At 33.7% G+C, this 15,650-nt stretch overlaps 1 protein-coding gene across 1 annotated transcript in view; it reads right to left on the bottom strand.

Annotated features, from left to right (window-relative positions):
* LOC145619611 (uncharacterized) overlaps positions 1-15,650 on the bottom strand; it is a 255,837-nt gene that overhangs the window by 151,054 nt on the left and 89,133 nt on the right. The window lies entirely within an intron of this gene.

The following is a 15,650-nucleotide window of genomic DNA, read 5'->3' on the forward strand; positions in this document are numbered from 1 at the left end:
GAGATCTTCTCCGATTTCAAGATTAGGTGTTTTCTCTAATGTGAGAGAATTCATATGTTATAATAAATGAACGTGCCCACAAAGGGTGGGAATCTCCCTATTTATAGAGTCATTGGAATACGTGCTCCTTAGGGTCATTCTGACCTAATAGGCTGCGCCGTTTTGCGGCTTTCTCGGGAATTGGGCCTTGAAGGCCGCAATTCTTCTTGTCATTTTCAAATGACATGTGTTAGCTGGTGAGTGGTCCGTGTTGGACATGTCCAAGGATGACACGTGTCCCTATCTGATTGGGCCACGTGTCCCTCTCTGATTGGGCCACGTGTCTAAGATATTTTTACCCTAAACACACACTATTTTAAACAGTTAAAAAAAGCAATTAAAAGGCAAAATAAAAACTTATATACATATTAATAATGAGGAAAACATATGTGTGTGTATATATATATATGTATGTATATATATACATACATATATATATACATACATACATACATACATACATATACATACATATACATGTATATATATGTGTGTGTATATATATATATATATATATATATATATATATATGTATATATATATATATATATATATATATATATATATATATATATATATATATACATATATATATATGTATATGTATATATATATATATGTATATATATAATCTATTAATTAAAAAGGCGTTTATAAAAACATCCATGTGTCACGTAGTTTCTTTTAAATTACGCCACGTTACTTCACAAACACTTCATGACGCCACATCACCAACCCAACATCTCTTTATGCCACACCATCAGTGAATTAAACTTAATCGGTATGCCATGTCACCTAATTTAAGCAACCTACACGTGTCACATAGTTCCTTTTATATTATGCCAAGTCACTTCACAAACACTTCATGACGTCACATCACCTACCCGACATCTCTTTAATGCCACATCATCAGTAAATTAACCTTAATCGTTACGCCATCTCACCCAATTCAAGCAAGTTCATAGAATAACTAGTTATTAGCCAGGCGATGCCCCCGGATCATCATAAATTCATAAGTTTGACCAAATTGATTTAGAAAAGTTAATGTTGAGCAATATTAATTATAAACACGGAGCAAATGAAAATATAATAAGAGGTTATACATATGAAGAGTTTTTCAATTAAGTCCATTAACCTATACTAAAACCAAATCCTTCCATGACACTTGTCCTTATCTTGTGAAAAATTTTCCCGCCTTTTTTATTTCTCTCTTTCTTTTTTTTTTTTTTTTTTTTTTTTTTTTTGGCAAAATCTTTAAGTAAACTATTTATACGTTATGTATTTTCTTTCTAGTTTGACAATCATATTCCATGTATATACCCAGATGAAGAGAGAAAGACCCCCAAGAGGAAAAAGAAACCCCTAGATCCAAAGAACCCTACAGCACACTAGTATAGCACTACAGCCCCAAGATGAAAGAGAATTCTAGAGAGAGAAAGACCCCCAAGAGGAAAAAGACCCCAAAAGAGGAAAAAGAAACCCCCATATCCAAAGAACCCTAATACAGCCCCTACACCGTCAATTGTTTGGCTAAGCCACCATGAAATCAACACCAAATTTACCTATTTTGGTAGCCATTTCAGAGAGAGAAACAACCAATTGAAGAACCCCCTTATTTTTCTGAAGTTTTGTGGATATAACGGCGGAAGTGGAAGTAATTACGGAAGGTTCGATGCGACTACGGTGGTTCGCTGCTTACTCCAGATAAGTTATATTCCCACCTTTAATTGTTCATTATGGATTACTTTTGCTCATGGTAATTGCTCATTCTTTTTTGGTACTATGAGATGCTTCTTTACGGTAAGAATTTGGCTTTATTAAATCAATGGCTTATTTTGGTCCGTACTTGTTGAGATCTATTGGTGGATTTCTTGTAATTGATGTTATGTTGCCTTAATTTACTCTTTCAATGAATTTCTTCGTGCATGTTCTTTTGTTGAGAATTTTATATCAAGTTGTATAAATGTTGTTAGTATACTCCCTGCTTTTCTTTTGTTGAGAAAATTATATCAAGTTGTATTAATATTGTTGGTATTCTTCTGTGGTTTGCTTTTGCTCTTGCAAGTATTACTCTGTTTTACAACGGGTGTTGGTTAATTGTTGTCTCCAGTTGTCATCTATATCTACTACCAGTTGTTGTTTCGCCTCTAATTGTCTCCATTTGCTGTAGCTCATTGTGGTTGAGCCTTCTTAGAGTACTTATTAAAAAGTTGTTTGTCCGTCGATTTCTTAATTTCTTCTTTAAATGCCTCTATCTTTTTTGTGTTACCTCTTTAGTCTTAATTCAAAACTTGTGTTTATGCTTGGTGTGGATTTTATATCTTCGGTATCTAGAGTTCGTCAGACTTGAGTTTATGAGTTTGGGAGTGGCGGTTTATCGGGCTCGACCGGTTTTAGTATTTATCCTTTTCGTGATACTACCTCCATGGTTTCAATTAATAGTTTTATGCTAGTCTGTTGCACCATAGTTGCAATAAGTATATTTTGTCTCCATAAGATTGTCAATTTAATTGTTTGCTCCTTCAATTGGACTTGTTGTACGGGCATTGTTAAGCTTATCTTAACTTTATATGTGCTTGTTGTATTCCATTCTCTCTGTCAAGTTTTATTTCTTTGTCTTTTTGAATCTCATAGCTCCTCCATTAGCAATCTGTTTAATTGCAAGGTGGAGGGGTGTTCTTTGTTGATCTTCTTGGTGCATGCTCCTAATATTATTATGTTTCGAGTTCCCCGTTGGTCATCTCATGTGATTTTTTTTAATATAGATATTATTGAGTGGCGGGTTTCAATTTCAAGGTTGCTATCCAAGTCTATACTTTTCCTTGCTAGACCTTGTACTAACGCTGCAGTCCAGGGTTTGTCATATTGCCTTTACTTGCCTCTTTGGTTTGTTTTCCCTCTTGCAAATCATCTTTTATTGATTGAGGAGTCTTTCCAGCCTGTTCATGCCAAGCTTACTCCTCTAACAAAAGATCATCCCCATTTTGAACCAAGTTTAGAAACAGATTTCATTGTACGATATCCTATATTCTTAGCTATATTTTACACTTTGTCGCCAATATTTATTTTTCAAATGTTTTATGATTGTATCATTTATTCAAAAGGAAAAAGGGTCCTCAAACCCTCCTGGAACCGAGTGCTTGACACTCGCTATGGAGACTATGTGACATTGTCACATCAAAATGGTTACGACATATTAAGATGAGAATTCTATGTATGTTGGAATGTTCAAGGGGGGAAAAGCCCGAGGTTCTTGCTGAATTGATCCACTTAAAGCATAAGCATAACCCTGATATAATTTTTGTATTAGAAACTATGACTAATACTATTAATAGCAAAAACATCTTAAAGGCCTTACACTTTGAGAATAAACTTGTAATTGATCTTGTAAATCATTCGGGTGGGTTATGGATCTGTTGGAATTGTGATAATGTTGTTGTGAAAAGCATGGACCTTAAAGATAGATGTGCTCATCTCTTTGTAAATTTCAAACCTTTAAATAAAGATATGGCGATAAATGGGGTGTATTGCCCAGCGCAAGAAGTAGATAAAGACCCATTTTGGGATTACTTAACTTCATTTAGTAACAATATTCACTGGCCTTGGCTTGTTTAGGTGATTTAACGAAATGTTGACTTATTCTGATAAAATTGGAGGAAGGCCAATTGCTAGTAACTAACTTCGTCGGCTTTCGAAATTCCTTAAAGACACTCATGCAATAGATGTTCCTTGAGTTCAAAATACTTTCTCTTGGAAACAATGTATTAACAGTAGAGTAATTTATGAAAGATTAGATAGGGCTATAAGCAATCAATCTTTCAACCATATGTTTCCTAATAATTTGATATCTTATGGTACCTTCACGGTGTTGGACCATGCACCTCTTTTCTATGATTCTCGCTACAACAATGCTACTTTTGTGCCACGAATGTTTCGGTTCCAAAATTATTGGACTCTAGAGGAGGAGTCTCATTCTATAGTTAAAAAAATATGGCCGCACCCTATTAAAGGTTCGCGATTTTATCGTATCCAACAAAAGATGTATAGAATAAAAACCGAGCTTAAGACATGGGCACGTAAAAGGTATGGAAACAATAATAATAAATTATTGGCAAATGAAGAAAAAATAAAAGAACTTCATCGTGCCCTTCGATCACAACCTTTTACTCCTATTTTAGTAAGTCATATTAATAGAATGATTCGTCAGCCTGAAAAACTCCTCCTTTTTGGACAACGGCATTATGCTCTCTAAATCGAAAGAAATGGTTAACTCAAGGAGATAGGAACACTCATTTTTTCCATAACAAAATGAGGAAAAAAATAGTCTCAACGACCATTCATAGGCTAAAAAATGAAAATAATGATTGGGTTGATACTTGTGATGAGATTAAAACCCTCCTTTTAGACTCATTTCGCTCGAGATTTAAGATAATTCGTAATACTACAAGACAATTAGACTTATCCTTTATAGACCCTATAACGACAACTGAAGATTGCAACTCTCTTCTTGCTCCTGTCTCTAAAGAAGAAATTAAATACGCTTTCTTTAACATGAACCCAGACAAAGCCCCTGGCTCTGACGGGTTTGGAGCTAAGTTCTTTCAATCTTATTAGCAGATTATTGAAAAAGACATCACCTTGGCGATCCAAAGGTTCTTTTCACATGGATGTCTTCCACCAGCATTAAACCACACCATCATTACTCTTATTCCTAAGACGGAAATGCCCGAGAATCCTAACCACTTTCGTCCGATCAGCCTAGTGAACACAGTGTACAAAGCAATTTCCAAGATATTGGTCAATCGTTTATGCCCTAATCTTCAAAAAACAGTGAGTCCGCTTCAAAACGCTTTTACTCCAGACCGTTCTATCCACGACAATATCATTGTTGTCCAAGAAATTTTAAACACGTTCCACAAATCTAAAAACAAAAAAGGTTGGTGCACCTTAAAACTTGACATGGAAAAGGCATATGATAGAATAGAATGAGATTTCTTATGGGAATGCCTAAAAGCTTTTGGCTTCCCTTCCCAATGGATTGCTTGGATCCAAGAATGTGTTACTAAAGTTTCATACTCTATAAAAATTAATGGTGAAATAACCAAATGGTTTAAAACCTCTAGAGGTCTTAGACAAGGGGACCCATTATCCCCCTACTTATTCATCCTTTGAATGGAAGTTCTTATTAGGAAAATTTGTTTAGGAAGTTCTAATCGCAAATCTGGAATAGGCTTCAAAATATGTCATAGGTCCTTTTCTATTCCTTGTTTGCTATTTGCAGATGATAGCTTACTTTTTTGTAAAGCTACCACCTCATCTTGTACTAATCTTAAGAAGATCCTAGATTCTTTTTGTGACATCTCTGGCTAGCTAGTAAATTTTCACAAATCTTCAATTATTTTCTCAAGAAACATCCCTAATGGCCGAAGAACATCCTTAGATGCACATTTTAACATGACCCCTATAGCCTCACTTGGTAGATATTTAGGCGTTCTCTTTAGTTCTTATTATCCAATGAAGAAAGATTATAAAAATGTCATGGAAAAAACTGAACAACGTATCCAACATTGGGAAGCCGGCTTCTTATCAAAGGCAAGAAGACATACGCTTATCCAAAGCAATTTGGAAGCTTTACCTAGTTACCTATGCTCATCTTCCCTCCTTCCTAATGATGTAGCTAAAGAATTAGACTCCCTTCACCGAAAATTCTTTTGGAGACAAGAGAAAGATAAAAACAGCATCCCCCTTATCGCTTGGGATAAGATTTGTAGACTAAAGAATGCAGGTGGGCTAGGTCTCCGACGAACATTGCCTCTTAACAAGGCATTCATTGCAAAGTTAGGGTGGAAAATTATCTCCAAACCTAATAGTCTATGGGTTAAAATCATTAGAGATAAATATCTATGTAATAAATCCTTCTTTGAATGCACTCCAGGCCAAATGTTACAGATTCTCATATTTGGAGGAAAATCCTTGCCCAACGGGAAATTTTAAGAAAAGGAATTCGATGGAAGATTGGAAATGGAATGGATATATACTTTTGGATTGATAATTGGGTAACTAACCAAAGCTTACTTGAACTATTTCGTATGAACCCTAATCAAGTTGAGTTAGACACAAAAGTTCAGACTTCATTCTCCCCAACAAACAATGGGATAGACAAAAGATATGCTACTTTCTCCCAAACAATGTCGTTTCTCAAATATTAGGAATTCTATTACCTAGCAGCACGATGCTAGATATGCCGGTGTGGGTCTTACTTCGTCTGGCACATTTACAGTAAAATCCACCACATGGCTTGCCCATAATCTTGACCTTGATGATAAATGGGAACATTGTTGGATATGGAAATTAGATATCCCTCCTAAGCTCCAAATCTTCTTGTGGCAAATTCTTCATAATAGTCTAAGCGTTCGTGATACCCTTTACAAAAGAAACGTAATTCCTTTTAGTGATTGTGGTCTATGTAATAATCATAGTGAAACAGTGAACCATTTCTTTCTCACTTGCATTCATTCTAAAGATGTTTGGAACCATACCTTAGTTAAGAATTGGTTGGATTGCAGAGTTCCCTACACTGATTTAGTTGAAGTACTTTTTTGTTTTAAAAAACACAAACTATCGATTATGAAATTTATCTTCCTTATTTGGAGTATTTGGAAAGAGTGCAATTCTATAATTTTCCGCTAAGAATCCTTTGATATTCCTAGAATTTTCCACCGAGCGCAATTTGCGTTCAATGAGTGGCACTATAAAATTCTCACCGATACCTTTTCTTCATCGGGATCTCCTATTCAGAGATCCTCATCTTCTCCTTCTCATTCTCCAACAAACACTATCATGGTTTCCTGGGAGGCGCCACCAACAAATTCTACAAACTCAATTTTGATGGTTCAGTACTCAACAAGTCAACAGCAGCAGGGATTCTCATCAGAGACAGTAGTGGGGCAGTTTTAGGAGCTCGCGCTTTCAACCTCGGCACCACCAAGGTTTTCATAACAGAGGCCATGGCTCTTCATAAAGGCATTCTTCTAGCTCTTGAGCGTGGGATCAAAAATATCATAATTGAAGGTGATAATCTTTAGTTAATCAACTCTGTTAATGGCATCCGGTCAACACCCTGGCAAATTGGTCATATTATTCAAGACATGTTCACTTCTTAACAATTTCGATAACTGGAGCATTCGTCACATCTTTCGAGAGGCAAATCAAGCAGCAGACTGGATAGAAAATGTTGGTCATTTAGTTAGTGATAGTATGGATATATATAGTTCCTTGTAATAATTCTAGTCTTCTTTATTTCCCATCCTTTCTTCCGACGCATTAGGAACTCCCCTCGTGAGGAGGGTTTCCTAATGTTTTCTTTTTTCTTACCATTGTAAAAAATAAAAAAAATAAAAAAATAAAAAATACCCAAATGAAATATTTCTAAATATCTTTTATATACTTTATATTTTTAATATTATTATCAAAAATATTTAACAATCGTGCATTGCACGGGGTCAATTTAATATGGTGAGAGAAGAGGGATGACACATAGAGGGATGACACATAGGGTGACATATAGCGTACATGTGGCATAAGGATGATACATAGGGTGACATCTAGCGCACATGTGCCATAAGGGTGACACATGTCGTGAGCATGTTGTCCCCATGAGTATCATTAATATTATAGAGATATAAGGTTAAGAGGATTCGAACACCCAACCATTTATAAAAAAATTTGGCTCTTTACCCATCTTAGCCATTATCAAGCATGTTATGAATATTAAAAAGAAATGTACAAAAGTGCAAACCACAAATTACAGAAAAAAAAAAATACATTCACGGGCTTGTTTGGCATCGTTTTTTTTTATAAACAAAAAACTAAACACCAAGAAAAATGTATTTTTGCTTTTCTGTTGTCAGTTTTTAAAATTATTAGGATTTTAATAAGTTTGACTAATTTTTGATTCATTATATGACATATACCATCAATAATCAATAACTTAATACTAAAAGCGAAACTAGTGATGACACATGTCATTCACCGGTTAAAAATTTTCCCTCGATTTGTTTACTTATTTTTTTTTTATCCTTCATGAAAAATATTTACAGCCTATAATATTTGCTTTCCATTTTTGCGATTATATTTTCTCCATAAGCACTCAAACAAAATATTTTTATATGTATATATTTTATGGTAATTCTTCTTTTTACTACTTAATTGTTAATTAATGTTATAATTTATTATATAATTTATTAAAATCCGTGCATTGCACGGGACTTTAACTTGTACTCCCTCCGTCTCTTTTTTAAAGTCCCTTTTCTCATATTTCACGGGAATTAAGATAATTATAGATTCATTAAACCATGTGATTGAAAGTCAAAATTACATTAAATACATTAAATAATTAGTGAGAAAAAAGGAAAAAAGAGATACATCAATGCATGGGAGAAAAAAAGACCAATCAGATGCTGTTATTTACAATACATTAAATGCAAAAAATATTTGGCACAAAAAATTAGTAAAAGTTGAGGACATTTTGGGGATTAAATTAGAAAATGAGGTTAAAATGGTAAAAAATCACTTACTAAAAGGGAAAGATTCTAAAAATTTGATTTTAATTTTGATTTGCCAAAAAAGGAATAAGGGACTTTCATAAAGGGACGGAGGGAGTATGATTTTAAAAATAAAAAAAAAACAAAAAAAGAAAACCATAGCGATGTCAAACGAATCCGTCGACTTTAGATTTCAAAATCGTTTAAAAAATACCCTAATTGCACGATTACAAAAATAGCAACCCGGGGCAACGCTCGAGCTACTCACTAGTTCACATTTTAAAGGGTATTATTAACTAGGGTTGAGCAAAACTAACCGAAAACTCGTTCCGTTACCGTTTCGAAATTTTGGGTACCCGATCCGATAACCATAACGGTTCGGGTACCCGTTTCGATAATTTGTTATTGTGTATGGTTTTGGGTATCATTTTAAAATTAATGGTTATCCGTTCCGATCCGATAAGCAATTTTTTGTTTTTTTTCCTAGTTAAATCTATTTTTTCAATATTTAAACTATTACTTTACTTCATAATCACTATATAATATCAATGATTAGTAATATTATTAATAATTTGGTCAAGATCATGTGGTATTGTTGTTAATTAGTGTTAAAAAATATCATAATAACTAATTTATTAAGTTTAAATGTTTAATTATCACTAATGGATACCTTATTGGGTACATGATAACAGACCCGAAAATTCGAGTACTCGAAGTTCGGGTACCCGAGCTTATCGATTCGGTTTATGGATATCACTTTTAGTGATATTAGTTATTGGGTACCCGAACGGTTAATCGGTTATCTAGTTCGGGTACCCGTTCCATGCTCACCCTAATATTAACAATTTATAGCATGCCTAGCCGTTGCCCAATTGGGTTGGTTATTGGGAGAGAGAAACTAAAAAAATAATAAAAAAAATAAAGAGAGAGAAAAACTTGGGGGAATTTTAGAATAACCTGGTTATTTTTATAACTGGTTATTTGGCTTTGGTTATGCAATAAAATATTGCAAGTGGATGGCATTTTATGACAACCTATGACGACGTGACACAAGAGTAGGGCTGTGCAAAAAGTGGGTCGGACCGGAATTTTGGACCAGACTGACCCGGACCGGTCCGGAACAAACCTGACCAAATATAATCGGTCCGATCTTCGGTTTCGGAAAATTATATTTCCGGGTTTCGGTCCGATCCGGTCAAAACCCGGAAAAGCCCAGACCGGACCGAAACCCATTTTACAGATTACGATGGGCTGCGTTAATTGCTAACAAAAACCCTTTGATTTAAAACGTTCTAGGCTAATTCTAGGGAAATTAAACGTCAAAACATAACTGTTGAAAAAACCCTAAAACCTACAAACGTTAACCGCAATACTGATGAAAAACGCAACTTGTAAGTTTGCAGACCCATCATCACATCTTCCTAAATTTCTTTTATGATTGCTTCTCTGATTTGCTTCTCAATATTATTATCAATTATCATCAATTTAGGCCAAGTGGAGTAGTATTGTTTCCTGATTTGCACCGACAAAGGTAAAAATCTTGAGTATTTTAAATTTACTGTATGCTTTCATAGTTTCATGTAGTGGAATTTCTTCTTGAAATTTGAGATTTGTGTTTATTCTGCATGAAATAATTGTAATATGCACTTGAGTACTTGATAACTTGAGTCTTTTATTTGACAGTTGCCTCTTGCATGTATAGTGTATAGTTGTATACAATTGTTTAATTGTTTAACATGATTACAAAACTACTATATTATATTTATATACTAATCTTGCATGAGGTCACGAGTTGCATCTTTAATAACAATATATCATACTAAAAACATAGATTATATATGCATTGCAATTAAAAACTACTATATTATATTCTTCAAAAGTTAAAGATGGATTATATCACTAAAACAACCTACAAAGTAATATAATATATTCTCCAAAAGTTAGATAGATTATAGCACTAAAACAACCTACTATATTATATTCTCCAAAAGTTAGATATATTATATAGCACTAAAAAACTACTATATTATATACATGCTAGTATGCTACTAGCCCACTAGATATATTAGTAATATTACTATACAAGCTAAGCTTATAGCACTACTATCAAGCTCATAATTTACATCCAACGAATATGTCAATAGTTAAATGCATTTAATGAATAATATATTTTATGCATAAGAAATGCTTTATAATTTACATTTCCTTGTAGATGTCAAGCTCCAAATCAACAAATAAGAGGCCATTCTCTGAGTTTGAAGATTCAGAGGCAAATGATGCAACTTTTAATGAGGATGATGTTTCTGATAATGTTGATAAAGAGGAGCAAAATGTGACAACACTACTACCACCTAGGAAAAAGTTGGAGGGAAGAAATTATGTTCCAAAGGGAAAAGGAAGAAGAGCAGAATATTGGGTGCATTTTTGGGAGTACAAGGAAAATGGTAAGCTTAGAGCTGAGTGTATGTATTGTGAGAATAAAACATTTGCTTGTGATGTTAATATCCATGGGTCAAAAAACGTGAAAAATCATTGGCAGAGTTGTCCAGCTAATCCTAAAAATAAAACTAGAGGAAAACAAACTGAGATAGCTTTTGACCATGATGTTGAGGTTGGACAAGATAAAATGAAAGCTTGGGCTTTAAATATTGATGATGCTAGAGATGCTATTGCTTACATGATTATTGTGGATGAACTACCTTTTGTCATGTAGAAAAACCTGGTTTTAGGCATTTTATGTCTGTAGTTTGTCCTAGGTTTCATATACCATCACGCACTACTATTGCACGTGATTGTTTACAACTTCATGCAAAAGAAAGGACACAATAAAAGGAACTACTAAGAATGAAATGTCAACAGATTTCTGTCACTACTGATACATGGACAAGTATCCAAAGAATCAATTACATGTGTCTTACGGGTCATTTCATTGATACTGAGTGGAAGTTGCATAAAATGATCTTGAACTTTTGTCCTATTTATAACCACAAGGGTAAAGCTATTGCTAAGGGGGTGGAAGAATGTTTGACTTCTTGGGGTGTGGATGAAAAATTATTCACTATTACTGTTGATAATGCAAGTTTTAATGATGTTGCATGTTCTGAATTAAGAAAAATGATGCAAAGTAAATTGTCTTGTATTGGTAATGGTGATTATATGCATATGAGATGTGTTGCACACATTATTAACCTTATAGTGTGGGATGGGTTGAAGAAGAATAAAAAATCCATCAATAAGGTTAGATATGTTGTGAGGTTTGTTAAGAGTTCTCCATCTAGATTGAAACTTTTTAAAGACATAGCTGCAAGGTATGCTCCAAACCATTCTTCATTGTCTTTAGATGTTCCAACTAGATGGAACTCCACTTTTGATATGCTAGAAAAAGCATTGAAGTTTCGATATTTTTTGGAGGATGGATATTCCAACTAATCCTCAATTAGATCAAGATACGATTAGTGAAACCCATGATGGATATGATGATAATCAGAGTGGTGGTATTAGAGAAGATGATTTGAGAAATTCTAGAGCTCCCCTTGAGAGTGATTGGAAGGTGGTTGAAGGGTTAGTAGTTTTCCTAAGAGAGTTTAAGGTTTTGACTGATGCTGTCTCTGGTTCATTGTATGTAACAAGTAATAATACTTTTTTCACATTGCTCGTGCTCTTGATCAATTGAAAAGGTGGATGAATAGTGATGATGGAGATTTTAGACTTATGGCCATTACAATGCAGCAAAAGTTTGACAAATATTGGGGAGATATTGAAAAGATGAATGTGTTGATCTATATGGGTACCATACTTGATCCCAAGGTGAAATTTGTAGGCTTGAAACTTGCTTTTGCTCGTATGTATCCATCACCTAAAGATGAAGAGTTAAGTCAAATTGTGTATCGTAGAGCTACTTCATTGTTTGATGACTATAGAAAGATGTATACTCCTTTCACACCTGTAGACACCCAGTTGTGTCTCCCCAAAACCAAACCCAGTGATGAATACCTTTCACGTCGAACCATAATCGAATGAGGTGAAAGTGTGAAAAGTCAAGTGATGCGGTAGTTTTTTTTATTAAAAATCCTTCTTTCTGTTTTCGAAAACCTACTCTATTTTATGAAAACGTCCAATCCAGTTTAGTTTGGTCCATGATAAGGGTCCAATAATGGTGTAGTTGGATGGGGCTTGAAAAGACCTTTCCAACGATATATATAAGCCCAATTCCGATGAATAATGAGGAAGTTATGGCCAAAATACTAAATTGGGCCCAAACCGGATTTTACCTACGACCCAATGATCATGAGGAGGGTCCAAAGGTTTAATCCTATTCCTAAACTAATTAGGATTGATTAAAATCTTCTATAAGTTTCTAAAATATCTTAATTATCCTTTTTTGAAAAGATAAGATCATAGAGTTTGAATTTGAATAAAACTTTCCTTTTTTAAAACTTTCCTAATTCTATTCGGATTTAAACATGTTCAAAGACAGTTAGATATTATTTTCGTGCCTCATATTTTTTATCCAAATTTTATATGGTTGGATAGATCTTGAAATTATCTTTCCAATGATATATTATAATATTAAATCCGAGCAATAACGAAAAAGATATGAAAGGAATACGAAACTCTATTCAAAACTGACACCCTTTCACTATTTCGTCCATATCTTTTTATCTACAAAAGATTTAATCTGATTCTAATTGCATTAGAAAGTAGACTTCAAGAGCTTTCCAACGACATATTATATGATTTATTTGGACTTCTAGATCAAAAGATATGATAAAAACAAAATCCGCAAAAACTTTCTCTGTCGCCAAACGACAGGTTTGTCGCCTCGCGACAGACCCTGTCTCCTGGCGACAAGGTCGGTTTGTTAGCGACAGAGTGGAGTTTTATTCCTTATCAAATTCTATGTTTTTCCGGACTATTTTCCTATAAATAGGGTCCTCGACCTCTGTTTTTATTCATCAACTCTCATCAAGAATTACTTAATTCTCTCTATTCTCTCTCTTGAGCAATATATGCTTTCTTTCTCTCTCTCTTTCTAAACCAACCTTTTTACAAACACAATACCACACTCACAAGATCTTGCAACACCTAGCCAAGTTCGAAGTTGCCTTCTCCCTAGACGTGCAAGGTTTAATATTTTCTGAGGGTTTGGTCCAAATCTAGTCAAAACTTTAATTTGATTCTAATTTAATTCTTTAATTATTGCTTTATTATTTTCATTGAAGTTTACTAACTTGTGTATTTTGTTATTAGAAAGAGGTACGAGGCTTCAAAGTATGTAATCTTATTACTCTCTTTCAATGCAGAAAGCATGTTATTTAATGTTTAATTCCTAGTATCATGTTAGGATGTTTTTATTGCTTTCTAGTATCATGTTTAGGGTGCCTTTACTCTTTTCTAATATTATGATATCATGTTAGTACCATGTTAGGTTTAAAGCTTTGATCTTTAATGCTTAGTGACATGCTAGGATTTGTTATTAATCTTGTTAGTATCATGCCTAGGGTCTTGCTATTATTATTAAGCTTTATTATGCCTTATCATGATTATGATTATATTATGATTACATTATTATTATGATTATTTATTGTTATCATGATTATTATTATGTTGCTTGATACTTATTTTATTGTTATTGCTTGATCACACCTTTTATGCATGTTAAAGGGAATTTGTACTTGAAATCACGCTTAATGAGATAATTAATAGTTTGGTTTAGGCTAATATGATTTTAATTCAAGTGATCGCCAATAATAGATTTATTTGTGCATTAATATTCAACCAACATAGATTAAACAGGTTTAGGGTTAATCTAATGTTTGCATGTTAGTCAGAAAGCGCACATGAATACGATCGAGCATAACAAAGTAGAGGCCTATTTTATAGGGCGGGTCCTTTCTTTTGTAGATTGGATTTGTACCCTCATCCCCGAACCCTATTTGGTTCAAGACCTTATGGAGTTGACGATCTCTTGGATCGTTTTGGGTTTACAAGTTCCTAAAACTTGTTGGTGACTCTTTTGCTCTATTTTCTTTCCCTTCGGAACGCCACCATACTTTAGTGTATGATCACAGTGGGGTTCAAGCTTGGGATCATAGTGCTTGAAATATTCCCTACAACACCGCACAGTATGACTCATTCACTACTAGCAGTAGATGTACTTCTTCACAACCTACTATTTTTGACTTAAAGAAAGATATTGAAAATCAAGTGAGGAGTTTAGCGACAGATGGAAGATATTCAAGTTCGGAATTGGATAGATACTTGAATGATCAAATAGGTGAACATGAGTTAGAGATGGACATACTAACTTGGTGGAAGATGAATGCTCATAGATATCCTATATTGGCACACTTAGCTCGTGATGTACTAGCAATGCCAATATCCACAGTTGCATCCGAGTCGGCATTTAGTGCCGGGGGTCGTCATCTTGATTCATTTAGAAGCTCCTTAACTCCTAAGGTAAGGTCTACATCTTTTTTATTTTTCTTTCTTATCTTTTTTGTTTATATTAAATTAGTAATTAATAATTTTATTGATTTTTGTGAAAATAATTGTATTTCATTTAAAAGATGGTGCAAGCTCTTATATGTTCACAAGATTGGCTTCGTCCAAGGAAAGATAAAGAAAGAGGAGTTGAGGAAAAATTAGAAGAAATTGAGCAACTTGAGAAAGGTATTTTCTAATACATCATTACAATTTTTTTTTCTTTTATAGTAGCTGATTTGATATATTTTTTTGTATAGATTTGGAGAGCTCTACTTTAAATGATGGTGAATCTGATGTAGTTTTTGTTTGATAATTAAAAAAGGTAATACAACTATATTATTACTAATACTTCAATACATATATTATCTCTTTGGAATTTTTTAATTTATATGTGTTTTCGTTTTCTTTTGCAGATTGATACTGATGATATGATAATGTTCAAGATTCTTGGAGGAGTTGGAGCAATTTCATAATTTTATTTTTATTGTCCTTATTGATGTTTTGGCTTTAATACGAATTGTAGTATATTTAACGTATACTTTTGGAATTGTGGATTTGTGATTTGACTTTTGAGTTATAAAT

This window comes from Chenopodium album, chromosome 27 (assembly GCF_948465745.1).
Source record: "Chenopodium album chromosome 27, dcCheAlbu1.1, whole genome shotgun sequence".
NCBI classification, from domain to species: Eukaryota; Viridiplantae; Streptophyta; class Magnoliopsida; order Caryophyllales; family Amaranthaceae; genus Chenopodium; species Chenopodium album.